Genomic DNA, 19,809 nt, shown 5'->3' with positions numbered 1-19,809 from the left:
CCAATATTGGTGTCATCAACATTGTCTTATACATCCATGTGCATTATTTCATTAACGTTCAGAAAAGAAACGTCATTTTGCCAAAATAAATACTTTCAAAATGCTCAAAAGTGATTCCACAAGGTGCAAATGTCCCATGCTTTATTGTTCAACTACATGCCAAAAATTAGATACAAAGCCGTATCCGGAGGGACTGCCCGGGTCCATATGTTGGCAAAACCAAGTGTCTTAACTTGTATACACTTATAAATCAGCACTGATGTATGGAGATACTCCATTTACAATATAGTGGTACATCTGGTGCGGACTGAAGTCAGGCAGAGTGGAAGATTTGTTTATAGGTGTGAATTTGTCAGGAGGATGACTATCGCTCGAGAGCTAGCATTGCTATTGGTATCCCCAGTTTCTCTAAATAGCTCACTTTGTGCTTTCTGACAAAGTGAGCAACCTCATCTGACAGCTGCACAATATTCTTTTGAACAGTCATTGGCAATGGTGTTCAATACTATAGCTTTTATTGTTGTCTTTTTTTCTGCTCTCGTCCACTCTTTACAACGGGCTACTACCATACGTCATGGTGTCGTCACAAGGGTCGATACACCAAAGCCATACCCCTTCACAGGAGGTGGCTGGAGTCAAGAACACACTCACATTCAAATATTCCTTCCTTCCTCCTCTTTTCAACCTGACACCGAACATTAAGCCCACAGCAAAGGGATGAGTTGCTGTGCTGATAAACAGCGCAAATATTTTAGGTGCAAACTTTTACAGGATGATTATATATATATTTCTATTACAACTGTTTCAGAACACAGGCCAAGCGGGTCAAACAAAATATGCAACAAAAATACACATTCTCCATAACAATGTGAACTAGAGATTTACCTTCCATTGTACAATATTTTGCAAACAAGGGTCAGTAATATAAAGTATCAATTGTTACTCATTGGTTTTGTTGCTATAGTGACAACAGTTTTGTTCATAAACAGTAAGATGTTTAGATTTTTGTTGCAGGCATAGGAAGTTGCTAGGAGTGAGCATAAAACCTATGAAATGGCCGAGGGTTCTGGGTGAGAGAGAGAGAAGGGCTGCATTATCTTTATTAAGAAGCAGCACTTTGAGGAAACTGGTGGAGGAGTGAAGTAACGATCCCAGGACAATAGTTTGAATCCAATAAAAGTACTTTCTTGGAATTAATAATTTCAATATTTGTAGCAATCCACCCACAACTATTTAATATGAAGATACTGTAGATCATTTTACCATAAATACCCAGAGCAATCTGAAACAGGTAAGAGAAAAAATATAAAGCCTATTTAACTCACCATTATGTCCACTGGCCTACTTTAACTTCTTTGAATGACCATGGAAATTGCTTTGTTACATAAAGTACAAGCCATAGAATCCAAAAGTATAAAATATTTACTCCAAAGACAGGATAATGCCGACAGATAAATATAAATCCACCAAAAACCTGCTCTGTTGGATGTTGCTTCCTGTAATCCTTTACCAATATTGTAGTGAGCCCTCCCCTTTCTATTGACAGGTTTCGATAAGGGTGTGTTCCTGATAGTTTTTTTTTCATGCACAAAGCACAAAATTATATTAAACTTGGGTCTTCCTCGACACATTCCTCCTGCCCCACGCCTACCTAGCGGCTGTTATAAAGATTGCATCAACTAGCTGCATCATTGCTATAGCCGCAGAGTTGAAAGCTTGTTGCGGCTTATAGTCCAGAATTTACAGTATATTAATTGACCTGGTTTTGGAGCAGTTCTCCAAATGTATGTGCTTTGAATGTGAATGAGTGATTCAATTACATTTTCTTGCCATTCAACGGCAAGTATATATATAAAAAAAAGATTAGGTGTACGTATAGGGCCTTTTTCTTTTGTGTTGCCAGTCTGGCGAATTTGACTGCGTACTGATCGACTGTCCACAAGTGATATGAAAGCAAGGACCGAGGGCGTACATGCAACATGGATGTCACTCTTTGAGCAAAACGTACCACTTAAGATGATGATACAATGCAGGCAGTCCAGTGTAAGATCAAAGCACTTAGAAAGTGCCTCACATATTTGTATTGCTGTTTTTGTGTCGTCTGTGGTTTTCAATGCACAATTAGAACCTTGAAGGGGACGTTTCCCACCATGTTTTAAAGTTTAAAAATATTATAATTTGAGTCTGTAATGTGATTTTCTGAATAAAAAAAAAAAAAAACTAAAATAGCTGTGTGCCCGTAGAACAATACCCCTGTTGAGACGCGATACAATTGTGAGTGGCATTTCCCTTTTTTTCCAGTGTTTTTTTAACCTTTTTTAGCCAATCACAGCCAGTCAGTGCAGTTTCATATCTGGTAAAAGAAAATCCAAATGAAAGATAGCTTTCATCAGACGCACAGTCACACAAATTGGATAATATCCCAGAGAACACTTTAGCAATTCATTGAAAAACACTGACCTACCTGATTGCTTGTAAAGTATAGTGATCCTGGCCAAATTTGTTCAGGCCCTCAAACAAAATAATATACTCTTTGGAAAACTGTTATGTCGCATCTTGGCAACAAAGAGTGCAAAAAACACAGCATGCATTCATAAAAATCCAAGAGCAGCTTTTTAAAAAGCTAAATAAAATCAAATTAATACAATTTGGGTTTTATTTCTGTGCAGAGAAGAAAACAAGCAGAGAAGAAATGCGGCAATGCAGTTAAAATGTAATAATTATTCTAATTCTTTTTTACAATATTAAAAGAAAGGGAATAGCTTTTGTCTCATGTTTATCCTCCTACAGAAACCATATTAAAAAGAAACATATAAAATGCACAGCATGCGATTTCGACGTTAATTCTATGATATTCACAGTTCACATTTTTTTGTTACATAACCTCCCTGTCAGCAAAGCAACATGGACCAGTTACAAAGAACAGTTAAGCATCCAGACTTTTATACGATTTTAGATTACCGCCAGTGTATGGGAATACTCGATTTACAATATATTGGTACAGATAGTGCGGACTAAATTCAGGCAGACTGGATGATTTTGTTAGACCTTAAAGGAGGAAGACGTAATCGGTCAATAGGTCACCCTTCTAATGCTATCCTCATTTTCTCTAAATAGCGCTCTTTGTGTTTTACGACAAGGTGAGACACCTCATCCAACAGCTGTGCCATATTCGTTTGACTAGTCATTGACAATGGTGTTGAATAGTATAACTTTTTTTTGTTGTTGTATACCGTTTACTGTCCTCACTCATGAGAATTTTGCATCGTGAGGATATTTGTAGTCTTCTCCCCTTTCTCCTTGGAAGTTCAAAATTCATTCATGTCTCTTTTCCCCTTATTTTGAGTGTCTACTAAACTCTGAAGTTCTCACTCCATTAATTGTATAATTGATTGGTCTGCCTGTGTAATTATGTAAGAGAAGAAAATGGATTTGTGGTTCACGGTGTGCAAGTGTGTGTGTGTTTTTGGGTTTGGTGTCATTAGTGTGGCGCAGTCAAGGGTAGCGTCTCAGTGTGTCTTTAATGACTGAGGCCAAAGGAGGTTTTCAGAGTAAAGATTAGATGGCATTTTTTACCTGTTGTCAATTTGATGGCTCCTCAGAAGGCCTCCGGCTAAGACTGACGTCATCTGCCTGAGATGAAGTCCTACAAAAGTCCTGAAAAACAAACACATGTGCACTCATAAATCTACACACACTGACTCTTCCCTTGAATATTTTTGCCTATAATTTGATTTTCTATTGACCTCCCCTCTTTGGATTTACACTGCCTGTGGTTTCCATTTATTGTATTTTCTAAACTAAACTGCTCAATACTCCTTTTGTGGTCTTTTGTTTGGAGTTCTCAGTATTCTAGTCATGCCTTATTCTCTTTTTCGTGCGTTTTTTATACAAGATTAAACTGAATAGAAAAATAATCCCCTTCTCCTGCCACCCTTGCTCTCTCTCGTATTGGTTCATTAGATGGAGGGGTAGAAACAAATGATCTGGCAGTAAGACTTCATTTTTCACATACAAATTGAACCAGTGGGTATGGCACGACATGCTAGTATTAGTTTTGGTAGACTGAGTGCATGACGATTGAAATGAAGATTACAAATCCTTGGATTCGATCCCAGAAACCATTCAGACAGGAGACAACCTGCCTCCCTGCTGTTCCCATGAGGACTAAACTCTATGACCTTAATGCTTAGATTCCATCAAAAAGCATTCATCTGCATTTCCACGAAAGAATACAGTCAATGGGAAAAAAAACAAACATGATTTCACACTCAAGAATAAGTATGCAGAACCTTGAGGCACATTTAATGCATTATACATGACCTAATGCTAACGACTCAAATTGTATGTCTTTCTCCCAATACCTCAAACAGAATCATGCATTTAACATAATCTCATATTTTCTGCTATGAATACAACATCAGTTTGTCAATGGCCCTCTGGAAAAGGTTTCTCTATTCACAAGTGATTTGCACGTTTTCTAATTTGAGCTTAAATGAGCACCACTCCATTACCCTGCTCTGAGCTCCAATGTGCTCGCATAAATGCCACCTTGAGTGTGAGTTGGATTGCTTGGGGGGTTATTAAACTGGCTCAAGTGATGCAGATTGTACAACATATGTTTACTAGGAAATTGTGGTTGTTTTTGAACACCATAAAGCATTGCAAACACCTCTGAGCTCAAAGCAAGTCTAGAGCAAAGACACATCTGAAATTTGAATGTTTGACGTAGTCTGTCTCTGAGTGTTTTGATTTGTTCACAAAGTCTGCTGCCATCTCTTTCAGTGTGTATGAGCTTCCCATGGGTTCTTTTTCTCACATGGTTAGTCTGTGCTCTGACATAATTTTTTTTTATTAAATATTTATTTTGTTTATATTTTAATTTAACCATTGTGTATGTGTCTTTGTAATTCCCAGTTGTTGGGTAGGAAAGGAGGGGATTTTATGCAATGTTTTCATACAGCACTTTGAGCTGCAGTTTGTTCCCTGAAAAGTGCTACACAAATACATTTTGATTAATTGATTGAAATGAATAAGTAGGTGTTTAAACTGTTGTGGGATTAACCAATGTTAAGAGTTCCATTCAATGCCTTTGAATTCAAATCAGGATGATGTTTTCTGGAGTTCTTTCAGGAACTTACATGTGCAAATTATTAGAAGGATCTGGGCATTTAAATAATTAAAAACTATGATGTGTTAACTAATATCTACATTGATTAAGGGAAATTGAGGTTCGGTTCAGCTCAAAATTGTTAAACTGGTGCCGTGACATAGAGCAGCTTCTTTAGATTCCCTACCATTCTGCCAGGGCACACTAGTGTGCCATAAGGAATGCGCGATATGCCTCAAGACATTTTCCAATTTAACTGACTGAGTGACAACAAAAAAGATCATTTTAATTGAAATATTTTCCGCCGCTTTTCAGAGCACAGAATATAAGCAATCAATTCTGTATTGTAACATACACTAAATTATTTGCTCAACATAAGATAAAACACATTCTAAAATTACATAAAGTACCTACTAAGGTAACTTCCAGTAACAGAGCAATACCAAACAATTATACCTTTAAAGACATTGATAAGAACCAATTTGTAACGTAAACTCAGGCTGAAATTACATGTAAAACCTATTTTCAATGACAAAGGTATGCCTTAAAAAAAGGTTGGTAAACACGTGTTCTCAGGGATGGGGCAGGAGTAAACCAGTGAAAGTTGTCGCGCCCTGCTGTTGAACAAAGGAGTGTGTTGTGTCACCCTGAACCGGGTGACATGGCCACTTTTTTGTGTCCCGTTTCATCTACAGGGACGGAAGCATGACCACCCTGGGTGCAGAGGTTCTTAACTTGTTTGGGTGTTTGAGCATTTGGGTTCGCCATGGTCCAAAAATGTTGTGTGTGTTTTTTGCTACTTTTTCCCTTTTTTGTTTTCCTTTTTTTTGTATGTGTTTGTCTTGCTGTCGGTCACCCCTCTTGAGGGATATGACCAGCGTAGATAAATATATATTAAACACTGGTTTAAACTTTTTTCAGTGACCATGTTTTCTCCCCCGTTGGAAATTCCTGTAAGGTCGCATAGGGTTTATCAATTATGGTAAACTTGACTTGCATTACACCGAAAATACAGTTATATACCGAGTGTGGCTAAACTTGTCAATAAACACATTTCTGGTGTGCTATCAAGGCCAACTGCAGGGAGATGAGAGTGGCTCAGCGGCTATGACTGATTTAGAAGAGATGAACTGGCTGCCATGGAAACAAGGATTAATTGCTTTACCTTAAAACACAAGACGCCTCAAAATCAATTGAATTTCAAATGTGCTCCATGTACTTTTAGGGTGGATTTAACAACGCCAGGATAGAGTTTGGCCAAGCGTCAAAATTATTTTTTCTAGTCGAGCAGATGCTGACAAATAAGATTAAACCAAGCTATTAGAATAGGGGTGGGAGAACATTTTCAATTGTGTGCCACATTGGGTAAAATATTTTTTAAAGGGTGTAGTCCCAAATTTCACACCTCAAAAAGATTATGTGGGCCTATATAATTTTTTCTCATATACATTTAGAATAAATAAACACTGGAGATCAGAATTAGAGAACGACTTGTGAAAAAAAAAAACAGTCTTAGGCCAGTTTGTTATTTTGTTGTGTATATACCATGCTACTACAAGACTTTTCATAAAACGGATAAGGCATTACAACAAAACAAATTTTGCAAAGAATGCACTGTTTAAAATTTCACATGCCTCCCATTTAACGGTGCTTATCGAGCGTGTGGTGCTAATTGCCTTGATTATCTGTCCACCCCTGTTTAACTGGCATTCTAACTGCCAGTTTCACTGACTTTGCAAGACTGGGCCGTTCTGAAGTGACTAAAATGCTTCCGGCGACAGGATGTCCAGATGAAAACGAAAGGATGACCCTATCAATCATAAAAAGACAAGTTGACCGTTTCAAAGCTGTGATTTCAAGAATATTGAATATCTACAAAACTACAAACGTATTCAAGTCGCCCAGTTCACTGGTTTAACCCTGCAGCATCTTACAGGTGCCATGCCCATCCCTGAGAACACGTCTAAACATCCCACTGTCCTTTTACAACACCTCTTCACTCATTCCTATCACCAACAAGAGTTCTAGCTTCCACTGTATTCAGACCTCTTTCCTGCAGTGCACTCATACCACCATAATTCCATGTCCTATCGCGACCTTCCTCTTGGTCTCCTTCCATTTACTTCTCCTCTTCAACATTACTACAACAATACTTGCTCCTCATCCATCCTCTCCACGTGTCTAAACCAACCGAGTACTCTCTTATCCACACGCTTGCTCAGTTTCACGACTACTCCAGTTCTGGCTTTCACTATTTCATTTCTTAATCTATCCAATCTTGTCACTTCTAACATACTTCAAACACTTCATCTCAAAAATATTTAATTTCCTTCTTAAATCTGCGTTTAGGCTCCAAGTCTCTGCACCATACATCACAGTTGGCACAATCACACTCTCAGACAGTCCCCTCTTAACATCTACACTAATGTTGTTGCTCACTCTCCTCAGACCACCCAAAACCTTGCTTCCTTGATTCACTCTGTGCAATACTTCGCACTCCATTCCACCAACTGCAGGCACATCACAACCCAAGTACCTAAAGCTTTCTACTTCTTCCAGCACCTGTCCATGCAACCTTATTTCTAACACCATGCCCACTCCATCACGTGAACACTTCATCAGTTTACTACACATGATGAAAGCAAATTGTATTTATTTGGGTCAGGTGGGAAGGATTGTGCTCGGCTACACAATGGAGACAGACTAAACCAAAATGTGAAAAAAAAGGTCAGTGAATGGTGGAGGAGGAATTGTCTGTTTCGGACATTTTTTCTGCAGCAGGAGTTGGGCCTCTTATAAAACTGCATGGCAGAGTGAATTCGTCCTATACTGTCTCAGTCGGATGCGGAGATTATAATTCACGCGTTTGTTACCTCCCGTCTCGATTACTGTAATGCACTACTCTCCGGTCGTCCAATGACCAGACTAAAGAGTCTTCAGCTGGTACAAAATGCCGCAGCGAGGCTTTTAACTAGGACAAAAAAGTCCGATCACATCACCCCAATTTTGGCTAACCTGCATTGGCTCCCTGTTAGCCTAAGATGTGATTTCAAGGTTCTCTTATTATTATACAAAATCATACATGGACTTTCCCCCTCATGTCTTTCAGATCTGATTTCCCCCTATGTCCCGGCCCGAAGCCTTCGTTCTGAGAGCGCCGGTCTTCTGGTGATCCCAAGAGCCAAGAAGTGTTCCGCAGGTTTGAGAGCGTTCTCCATCCGGGCACCGGTGTTGTGGAATGCTCTTCCCCCTGAGATCCGATCTGCAACCTCAGTGGAAATGTTTAAATCTAAGCTTAAAACTCACTTCTACTCTATAACATATGAATAACCTAAACTGCTTATGTGTAATAACCTGTGAAGCCCTTTGAGACTATTTGTGATTAAGGGCTATACAAATAGAAATGACTTGACTTGACTTGAATGCAAATATATATCAGAACGTTCAACAGCACGTGATTCCTTTAATTCCCTTCATTGTCCAATCAGCCTGCAGTCTTCATGAATGATAATACTCCATGTCACGCAGGAAAACAGGGGAAATTTTTTTGAGGTGAAAACATTGATTTAAATGGCATGGCGTGCCCAGTCTTGATTCAAAACCCAATAGAGAACCTCTGCAAAATCCTTGCTGACAGAGTTATGGTCAAAAAAAAAAAACTACAATCACCAACCTGTGGAATACGATGCAAGAAGAATGAACCAAAAGTGTGGCTTTTTAATTGTGTTTTTCCCTGATTATGTTGCTATTGGTATAATCTAGACCAGAAAGCTTCTTGTTAGCATCAAGGCTATGGAGTGCTTTCCTGTTTCATTTTCCTGGATAGCGCTCTTTGGCTGCCCACCATGTGTTGTTTGGCCTGCGACAGCGCCGGTTTTTCCAACTCCTTTTGTTTGTTCCTGGCCGACTTCATGTTGATCGCCTTTGCCATTGGCAATTTCTGTTGTTGGTTCCTGGTTAGCCTGGCTGTTCACCGCATGTTTTTTGATCAGCTAGCCTGGCGTTAGCATCAGTTTTGCTATGATAATGGGCTTTTTGTTCACGACCGGCTTCACATTTGACAGCATTGCTGTTGTTGCTTTTCCTTGTTGGTCCCCAGTCAGCCTGCCTGCTCACGGTGTTTTTTCGGTTGACCAGCCTTGCCTATTTTTGCAAAGGATTTGGCCACCTTCCGTTGATTGGTCCCAGTTAGCCTCCTGTTGGCAAGTGTGATTTTTTTTTTTAACTTCTTTTTTCCCCCAGTTAGTGCCTTTTTGACTGCTCGCCATTTGTTTTACAATTACTGCAGTCACCTGCGATACAATGCCAAGGCATTCAACCAAAAACTACCAAAACTTGGTTCATAACACTCGTAACTAATTAACACGTAAACAATATGGCAATCGGCTTGCAAGGGTGACGTCACTGCTCAGGGTGTCAAAGACAAACATGTTGTTTTCAAAATTCATGATCCCAGAAAATCTTTGGAATGTAATCGTTGACATATATGTAGGTTTAATGCAAAAAAACAAGTACTGTTTATTTATACTTTTCATGTTTAAGAATATGGATTTACCTTTAAACAAAACCTTGAAACACAGCTGTGAATGACTTACAGGAATAGCTCAGTTGGGACTTGTGTCAAGAATTTCTCAGAGGGTGAGGGGTTGGGTGGGGCTTTAGACAATGTTTGCTGATAGCTGTATATAGATTTGCAGTCACAGGTTTTGCTGACTCCCCCATATAATCTTGTCGCTCAATAGCACAAGCCAAGCTTTTGCATATCGTCCTATTGACTCCCAGTTAACACTTGACCTCTCTTTTTTTATTTTCCTGACACATTTCATTGAAACACATTCTCATTTAAAGCAACGTCCTTATCTCTTCACCAGTGTTAGGCGCATTTCTGAAATACATGATTCAGTTCTGAATACTAATTAGGTCTAGTTGGCTATTTTTTTATTTCACTTGTGCAATGTGCATTGTATATTATTTGACAACTAGATTGCACTGTAAAGAGGACCAGGTCCAAATGAGTACAGCTTAGCAGCAAGATACCAGACAAACATGGCGGCGACTAATAGGTATGGATCCCTCCATGTCAAAGAAATAAAAGCGTCTCGACCAATGCATATTTATAATTATTGACATTTGAATTATAGTTCATGTATTTTTATCATTTTTCAAAAAATGTGGTTATATTACCGAATGAAGGTGTTTTGTACCACAAGGAGCTACTAATATTACACACTGTACCTTTAGAGTGATTTAGGATGATTTAAAAAGGTGAAGGACTCAGGAGTGCCACTTAATTTGTCAACATCACATTATATACACTTTTTGGGTGGCAGACGCACTATGACTACGCCATACCCAGTTTTAACTAAGGTATTTCTAATAGAATACACACACATACCGAAGAAGAATGGTGGAACTTATTAGACAATGATGCATTCTTTTCAACACTTTAGAATTCCACCCTACACTTATACGGATCAAGCTGTGTCGCCTGGCCCACACACACAATGCCGACTTACACAAATTCTAGGTTTATCATTGCTCTCGGTTCAATGCTGCTAAAATAAGGTCTAATCTCCGTTGATGATAATAAAGTCACAGTATTGGGTGGTAAACTGGTTGTTTAACATAACAAGTGTACAAAGGTGAGTAGCAATGAGTTACATTTACTTTAGTTTTGGGACACTTTGTACTTTTGGGAGTATTCTTAAAACAACTCTACTTTTTACTTTTACTCCAATTTTTTTGGGAAGAAGAGAGTGTACTCTTGCTCCAATACATTAGGCTATATTTATGCAGTCACCTTAATCCCCTTCACATAAGTTCGCACATTTCATGCACCTCGCTCAGGGTGGCACGGGAGCACAATGCAGAAATACATATAGCAAAATGGCTTTTATTTCAAGCAGGGTTTGGCTCATGGGTACACTGGAAAGAACCAAAGCCATGAAGAGAGGCAACAGACTAGCATCAGACCATAAAAAAAAGGAGTGCTTAAATATTTAGCAGGTCAGGTGATTAGGGAGAAATCAGGGCAAGTGACTCCAGGTGGGTTGAAAGTTATAGCCAAGGAGGAAGTGACCGAAAAAAGGCAAGGTAAAGCAAAGGGGGCTTGTTGACTTCTCTTTGGTGTACCCTGAGTGAGAGCAGCTGTGCCAAGGCCCCGCCCCTTTTAAAGGGACAGCATCACATGCCAGGCAGGTTTTAAAGCAAACCGGCGGGTGTCTGAGAGGCGATGGAGCCCAATGGTGGAAAGAAAAATTCACTGCACAGAAGCCAAACATAAATGGTTGTCAAACTTCTATGACGGTGTATGTTATTTTGTCTAACAAAGGGGTAAGAGATATTGTTGTGAGTAATTGGTTTTGGTCCTTTTTTCCAGAACCACCCACATTTTCAATATCTGGTAATATTTACCACAGCTATGTGTTAAAAAAATGCAATAACAGTTACAAATGAAAGAAAAACAAAACAAACGACTCACTTAAATTTTTCGTTATTATAATGAAGTAGAGACTGAAACTAAACGTGCAGACATTGTAAGATAACATAAATTGGAAAAATAAACTGTTATACCTAGGATTGTGAAGATCCGATTCCGGAATACAAGATCAAGGCTGGCGTTTCTCCGTGGATTCAATCGGTTGAAAAGTACCTTTCCGACGTTGTCTTCTGGATTTGTTCGTCCGGATATGACACCAAAACGAAAGGGAACGCGACAGGGAACTACAGGACGAACTTAAGCGCCGTCGGTACGAAGGTGAAGTAAACATTATTATACAGGATGGGAAAATTATTGTCAAGCCGGGAAATGCCTAAGGTCGCCTTCGCCTTTATTGAACAGCCCCTTGATTCATCTCATTAATGCCCAATGTTTGACTTCTAAGGCAGATGACTTGGTCTCGTACATCAATTTCTACACCCCAGATATTTTGGCAATTACAGAAACTTGGTACTCCGCTGGTGACACAGGGCCAACTATAGCGAAATATCATACCATTAGAACTGACCGAAAAAATGCCCAACATGGAGGAGTTTTGCTCATGATTTCTCATGGTATATCTGTGTTTTCTGTCGCTAATTATCAATTCGATAGAATTGAGTTATTGAGTTGTGATATTCTTATTTCTGGGGTGAAGCTGAGAATAGTGCTTGTATATCACTCTGGTCTGAGCTCTTTTCAGGCCAACGTCGCTATGTTCGAACATCTGAATTCTATTTTTGATACTAAATTGCAAATTCTACTTATGGGTGATTTTAACTTTCCTGACCTTCACCACAGTTTTCTTCAAAATTCTGATACTAATCTAACTTCAATGTTCACAAACTTGGTTTCAAATGCAGGTTTCTGTCAGCATGTCGATAAACCAACCAGGGGGTCCAAGGTATTAGACCTTGTGTTTTCTACTGACAGATATCTGATTAAAAACATTGACGTTGGGCCAAGTTTCTCTACCAGTGATCACGATTCTGTTACTTTCCAACTTAACCTGGCTCTTAAAAAAGACACCACTGCTCAGAATTACATACATTTTAAAGACTGTGATCTATATGGCATGAGATACTTTCTGTCCAGTGTCAACTGGTATCTCTTATTTGATAATTGTGGGAATATTGAAGAAATGTGGGCAATTTTTAAATCTGTTGTTTACACTTTGATATCTGTATACGTACCCTCAGTTGCTGTTACACCTCACGTCAAACGGGATATAGCTGAATTGCATAGGCGAAAGCAGTTTATTCACAAGCTTTATAAACGTGATCAGTTGGCATACTTGGAAAGTTATCAAGATGCTTCAAGGGAACTGCGGAGGGCCATCAGGCGGGAAAGGGTGGCTGAGGAAAACAAAGTTTTAGAGGCTAATAATACTCGTAAATTATTTTCATACATCAACCGTAAACTAATTTCTAGGGCATCTATTCTGAACCTGAAGGCATCTGACGGTACCGTTGCTACTGATAATGCTGATAATGTCCGTATATTAAATGATCAGTATGCTAGTGTTTTTGGTCGTGACAATGGTGTTTGACCCGACTTTCCCAGCAGAACTCCAGCTGTTCTGAATTCTGTGGAACTTTCAAAGGAGTTAATTCATAAATACTTGATAAAACTTCCCAGCAAATTTTCAGCCGGCCCTGACAAAATTCCACTTTTTATGTGAACCATTATTTTACCTGTTTTCTAGATCTTTTGAGGATTCACAGCTGCCTGAGGACTGGCTCAGTGCTATTGTCATACCCATTTTTAAAGGGGGGAGTAAAACAAGTGCAGCCAACTATAGACCAGTTAGCTTGACTAGCTGCGTCTGTAAAGTGTTTGAGAAAATTATCTCAGATGCCATATGGAAATTTATACAGGAGCACAATCTTTTTACGTTTAAGCAACATGGGTTTAGGTCCGGACATTCTACCATGACTAACTTGATAGCTCATTTGAATAATATTATAGGTATGTTTTTTGTTCACAATATGGCTGGTCATGTTGTTTACTTAGACTTTTGCAAGGCTTTTGATAAAGTGTCTCATGACAAGCTTTTACAAAAACTGAAATGCTATGGTATTAGTGGAAAACTGCTTGAATGGATAACTGCATATTTGTCAAATCGTAAACAATGCGTAAAAATTGATGATGTTCTTTCAGCGTGGTCGGAAGTTTGTAGTGGGGTACCGCAGGGCTCAGTACTAGGACCATTATTATTTCTGTTTTTTGTGAACGACCTACCTGAGGCCATTCAAAGTAGTGACATCTCAATTTTTGCTGATGATGCTAAACTGTCGGCTTTCTTACCAAAAACCCAGGTTGCAGGAACAATTGATTCTCTCCAAAATGACATTAAATCAGTTTTTCTTTGGTCCGAACAGTGGCAACTGCAACTGTCATTTCATAAATGCTTAGCACAGTCATTTTTTCATGGTTCTGTTCCGCTGTATAACATTAATGATCATGATTTGCATGTTGTTACTGAACATAAGGATCTGGGTGTCACTCTTACTTCAAACCTAAAGTTTATCACGCATATCGCCAAAATTACCAACAAAGCCAATAACATAGCATCAAACATTTACACTTTTACAACAAGAACCCAGCATTCTTAGTTCGAATGTTTTGCGTTTATGTTAGACCCGGGTTAGAATATAATAGCAATGTGTGGAACCCTGACTTACTCAAGGACATTAACCTACTGGAAGGAGTTCAACGTCGGTATACGCAGCGGATACCTGGGATGCACAACTTGTCATATCCGGAAAGACTACAAAGACTGAACTTGTACTTTTTGGAGCTCCGCAGAATTCGATTTGATTTAATTTTTGTGTTCAAAGTACTGCATGGAATGATCAATGTGCCTTTTGATCAATTTTTTGAGTTCTGTCGTGTTGATGGTTTACGTGGTCACAGATATAAGTTACGGGTGCCTAGACCTACCAGCAACTTGCATGGGAACTTTATTTCTTTCAGGATACCAAAAATTTGGAATTTTTTGCCTGACCGGGTTATTAGTGCAAATACGGTGCAAACTTTTAAGCAAAGGTTGGCAGAAATAGATCTGTCAAATTTTCTTAGGGGAGGGGGCGTAAGGTGACCATATTTGGCCATGCTCACTCTCAGCATTAGTTTTTTTTTTTTGTGTGTGTGTCATGTTTTGATTAATGTATCCAACAATACCTTCAATAAACATTTCATTTCATTTAATTTCATTAAATATATAAATAAATAAATATATATAATCAGTTTGAGTCTTTCTCTCTTAGTATCCATATTTTTAATTAGATCTCTGGCGACAACTATGGCCCCAAATCCTCTCCATACATGGGAGGATGGTGTTCAGCAGTATCCTTCCCCAAAGATAGCCATGTATTAGTCTTGAAGGCAGGTAACTAATGGAAAGGTGGGCACATTGAAATAATTATAATAACGTACCAATTTACAAAAACATATCAGAGAATAAAAACTACGTTTTCAATTGGTCACAGATAAAAATTAAGATGTTTCACAAGATGCGTTACTTACTCTGCTTGAGATTGATCTGCTCCAGACAAACATGTTCCTTCATCCAACCCTCCACTACCAATAGCTGGAGGATAATCCATTGTGGGAAGTAGCTGTAATTTTGTAGGTGTTTTGAGAAGTACTTTGATAAAATTTCATTTAAATAAAGTGTTTTATCTAAAGCCTGTCTTCTCTTCTTTCAGGAACCATTTGAGTTTTCTCTTTTAGCTGTACAGTTGCGGGGATACAGTAATTTAAATTAGCACTTGTAAGACCCCACGGTAATTAAAAGGGTAGGTGATTTTATTTACTTTATCTTTTCAAAGTTTTGCTATTTTATTTTTGTAAATGCATTCTGCGTTTTATTCCACTTGTTTTGTTGGCCAGATAAAGAGCACTGTCATGTCCTGCACGGTTGTCATGGCATCCAGCTAGCCCCGCCCCTTAACACCGGCTGAGACGCATTGAACTGATTGCTTGTGAAGTACTTAAAAGCTCCTTTTGGGACTACCCGTGGCCAGACCATTGCTTAACCTTGAGGTAAAACCTGTTCATGCCTGTTTGTTCTGAGTAATGCCTAGTTTGTAATTTTGATTACCTTTGAACCTGTTTTGTTTTGTCCTTGGTCCGTTTGTGTGTTGGACAACTTTTATTTCTCGAATAAAGTGAAAGATCGGCCACTCAAATGAGTTCCGGCTTCCTGGTTTGTTTCGTGACAGAGCACATTATGCACATTTGTTGTTTTTTTCAAAATCTTATAATAAAAATTACATCAAACATTGGATTCCCTAATTGCAATTTTATCAAAGCAATTGAACTTTCAGTTATTCATTAACATAGTATCACAGTTAAACTTGATTTCGTATCATATAACAGAGCAGTCAAGTATTGATCCACAAGGTGCACTGCATTCATTCATCCATCCGTCCATTATCTGCACTGTTTATTCTCACTCGGGCTCTGTGGGCAGGGGACACCCTGAACTTGATGCTAGCCACTGGCCAATAAATAAGCTACCCAATACATTAGATGTTGCTACAATTACTCAGTACTTAAGTAGTTTCTTCACTAAGTACTTTTTACTTTTACTCAAGTAATTTTTCGAATGACTACTATTTACTTATACTGTAGTCATATTATTCTGAAGTAGCAGTATTTTTACTTGAGTAAAATTGCTGGCTATTCTACCAACCTCTACCACTGTAAAACATGCTGTGACTGGAGCGTCCACCGACTTTGGAGCTATGCTACAAGTGATGCTAGCTAAACGAAAGAGAAGTAAGGAGGGGGCGATATTTTGCTCGAAATCAAATGGAATGGACCATTTTAAGGCAGTGGAGTTTATCCAACATTGTGTTGTTAAAAAACTTGTTACTTCGTTTTTTTATGATTTAGCGTTTTGCATTATATGTAAGCCTATCCTGTTCTTTATAAGGGAAACGAGAGTTTTAAAATTCCTTTTATCTTCGGGAGTGCTTAGGTTGAGTTTGGGCATGCTTCAGGTTGGTTACACCCATGTTCCCAAAACAACCCTTAACAAGTAACATTTTGTTTAATGAAGTGTTTTTAACTTTGTCATTTGATCGTTTTTTTTTGACAGGCAATCCCCTTCAGCTTTGCTGTGCTAATGTTTCAGATACTTCCAGTATCGGAACAATGAAGCTTCATTATGCACTTTAAATATTGTTGGGGGCTTCAGCAACAGAAGTTGAATACATATGCACTGAATGTTTAACCAAAGTAACGTTTTTTAAACCTTCTATCTGTGATGTTGCCAAAGTGATTTTTTTTCTTCTGCCAAGTACCTCCCTACCGGTATGCTTTGTAGAGGATGTTTAACATTGTCCACTGCAGAAAAAAAACATTAAAAAAAAGTAAACAATTTTTTTCCCCTAAAGAACTCAGTATATGTCTGCCGTGTCCTAAGTCCAGCCCGCGGGGCAGTTATGGCCCAGAATCAAATTTTTACTGGCCCTCAAGTCTGTTATAGAATCAATAATACGCAGTATATAATACATTTCTTCGAGAAAAAAAAAAAATCACCATTTCACCAGATGGTGGCAGTAGTCCTTTGGCCACCGTCCCGATTACCGACATGACAACTGTAATTAAAAAGAGAAAAAAAGAAAAGTTGACTTAGAGGCCGCCACTTTCCAGATAAGTGGAAATTGGAGTATTATTGCACCAAAATCAAAAACAACTGTGCTTTTAGAATTTAAAACAAGAGCAAACGTGATAATGGGTATTGGGCCTTGAGTCAAGAGAACTTAAAACCTTATCATGCTTTAAGTGAAGCGAAACACCGCCAGTAAGTCCTCCTTCATCACAGGCTGCACAACGTCTGTGTCCCTGTTTGTGTTGGCAATGAATACACTGGTGAAGTATGTGCAATCGGAGAGCAGAGGTCCACATTCCAGTCGTGGCACCCGGAAACCCGATTAGAGCATTCATGGGTATCTCACAGATGCCACAACATCAGTGCCCCGATGCAGATGGCTCCTCTAGGGCAACGATTGTGTGATTGGCTGGAGATGGATGTGTTTCAAACAGGTCAAGTTCAGATACTTAATCTTGAGGAAGGGACAGGTTACCGACCACTTCAACTTCAGTCTGGGAGACACGGCAATTGTGAGAAAAGCCAGTGAAGGGACTGGGCAAGCACTTCGCCAGCAATTTGAAAGCTACCGCTGGACGTCAAGCTACCAGCATTACCCTCTACAAGTGGCTCTCAGCTTAAGGCCTGAATCTATCAGCATGGTATCTTTCCTCGTCTCTCGGGGCACCAATCATGTGCAAATTCCTCATGACATCTACTGAGAGCCTTTGGAGGAAGATCAGTTGATCTCTGCGCAGGTGGATAAGCAACATTGCCCTTTTTTGGGCACAACACTAAGCTAAAACATCCCTTCAGCAGAATATTTCAAGATTTCACAGGGCAGGGAAGTCCTGCTCTACCAATATTGCACTGATGGAAAAGTCTCTTCAGCAGGGGTGGAGTTCAGAACAGGCAGGAAGTGGCGTGCCCGGGAGACGAAAGAGCTCACGACTGTAGGGTACTGGCAGATTCTGGTGGACATAGGGAAGCAGTTGAGATTATCAGACATCATCGCAGCTAAAACACTCCTGCCGGACATGCTTATGATGCTTGGAGCCAGCAAGCAGGTGTTGCTCCTTGAGCTTTAGGTAGAGGGCAGGTCGACTTTACTGCTCTTTTACTCACCCCTTTACTCTCCTCTGCCAGATAGGTAGGAGGCAGCTGGCCAGTCTGTGACCAAGTAGGGGAAGGCATTAAATTGTGCCCGTCAGTCACTTACTCATGCTTAGACTCAAAGCGATGCAGAGGGCACTGGGTGAAAGAGAGGGTGGTGTTCTTTCTGCAGCTCTTTGAGGGAATTGGTGATGAAGTATCGATCCTAGGACAATATAATTGATCTGATCCATGTACGTGCTTAGTATCAATAATATTGATATTTGGATCGACCAGACCACTTCGTCCACCATCAACTGCTAAATTTAGCATTCAAACGGTTGCAATCTAAAATATTAGCACATAATCAGTATATTAAAAGGAAATGCGTCTCATAGATTGTACCAAACCATAAGGTTCACAGTGACTCAAAATACAATGTTAATACTATTTTTAATAAGATTATTATATTATCTTTTCTGTATTTTAGTTTAATGATATGTCTGGTTAAATACAACCATGGGAATTCCAATAGAATCCATGCTTGCATTTGCCACCCCAGGAAATATTTCGTCATCTGGCAGACTGCAAAGTAACATGTCACAACTATGAGCTCCTCTGCTCTCACGGTCACACTAATGCAACGCGGCAGTAACTGCATCGCATCATAATGCAATTATTATTTGGATTAAAAACATAAATGTGTGATCACGATCAGGTGTCACTCCAAGATAAGTATACCCTCCTAGAAATGCAATTGAGACTAATTTGGGGTTTATATTTGAAGTCAAAATGATTGGACACTGGAAAAATGTGTCTCCAGACACAGTTCACTGATATCAGCCACCATTGGTTGGTACACAGAAGATGTGTATGCGAATATGTGTATGTGGTCAGCAGTTTTGTGCAGTATGTAACTGAATTACATTTGACAGTTACCACAGATGTGCAACAACGCGTTAAAAAGTAACACATTATTAATGAAATCGCTGCTCCGGATTCCCAAAGACCCAATGTCTAGCAAAAGACACTATGCGGTTTGAATGTTAAAAATGATTGCAGCGTAACCTCCAATTTTTCGAAGGATAAATTCATACTGAATGTGTACTAAATGTGATTGAATTATTTACTTGAAGGGATGCTAAAATTTATACCTAATGACAAAACGATTGCATGCTGGAGAAGTCGGGCAAGGCTGCGTAGGTAAATGAGAAGAAAAACATGGTTTGGTTTGGCCAGTTTTGGTCTCCGTAGGTCAGCGGTCTCCTACCTTTTGAGATTGAGTGCTACATTTTTGTTAGTGTTTAGCAGTTAGGACTACGAGTTAAATTTGAAATTCAAAAACAAAATCTTATTTTCATCTTTTACTATGCTATTTCTATGTTTTATGTTCTATTACCGGATTGTTATTATAATAGGGCTAAATTAGACTCAATTAACCACTAAACACCCTGCCAGTTAGAAATCAAATTTCCTAGAAAATTACATTGAACCGTGACAGTTTCAGAACCAGTATGTGGGCTAGTC

The sequence above is a fragment of the Urocampus carinirostris genome, chromosome 3 (genome assembly GCF_059441175.1).
Source record: "Urocampus carinirostris isolate Australia breed hairy pipefish chromosome 3, RoL_Ucar_1.0, whole genome shotgun sequence".
In the NCBI taxonomy this organism is placed as follows: domain Eukaryota; kingdom Metazoa; phylum Chordata; class Actinopteri; order Syngnathiformes; family Syngnathidae; genus Urocampus; species Urocampus carinirostris.
This window is presented reverse-complemented; position numbering follows the sequence as displayed.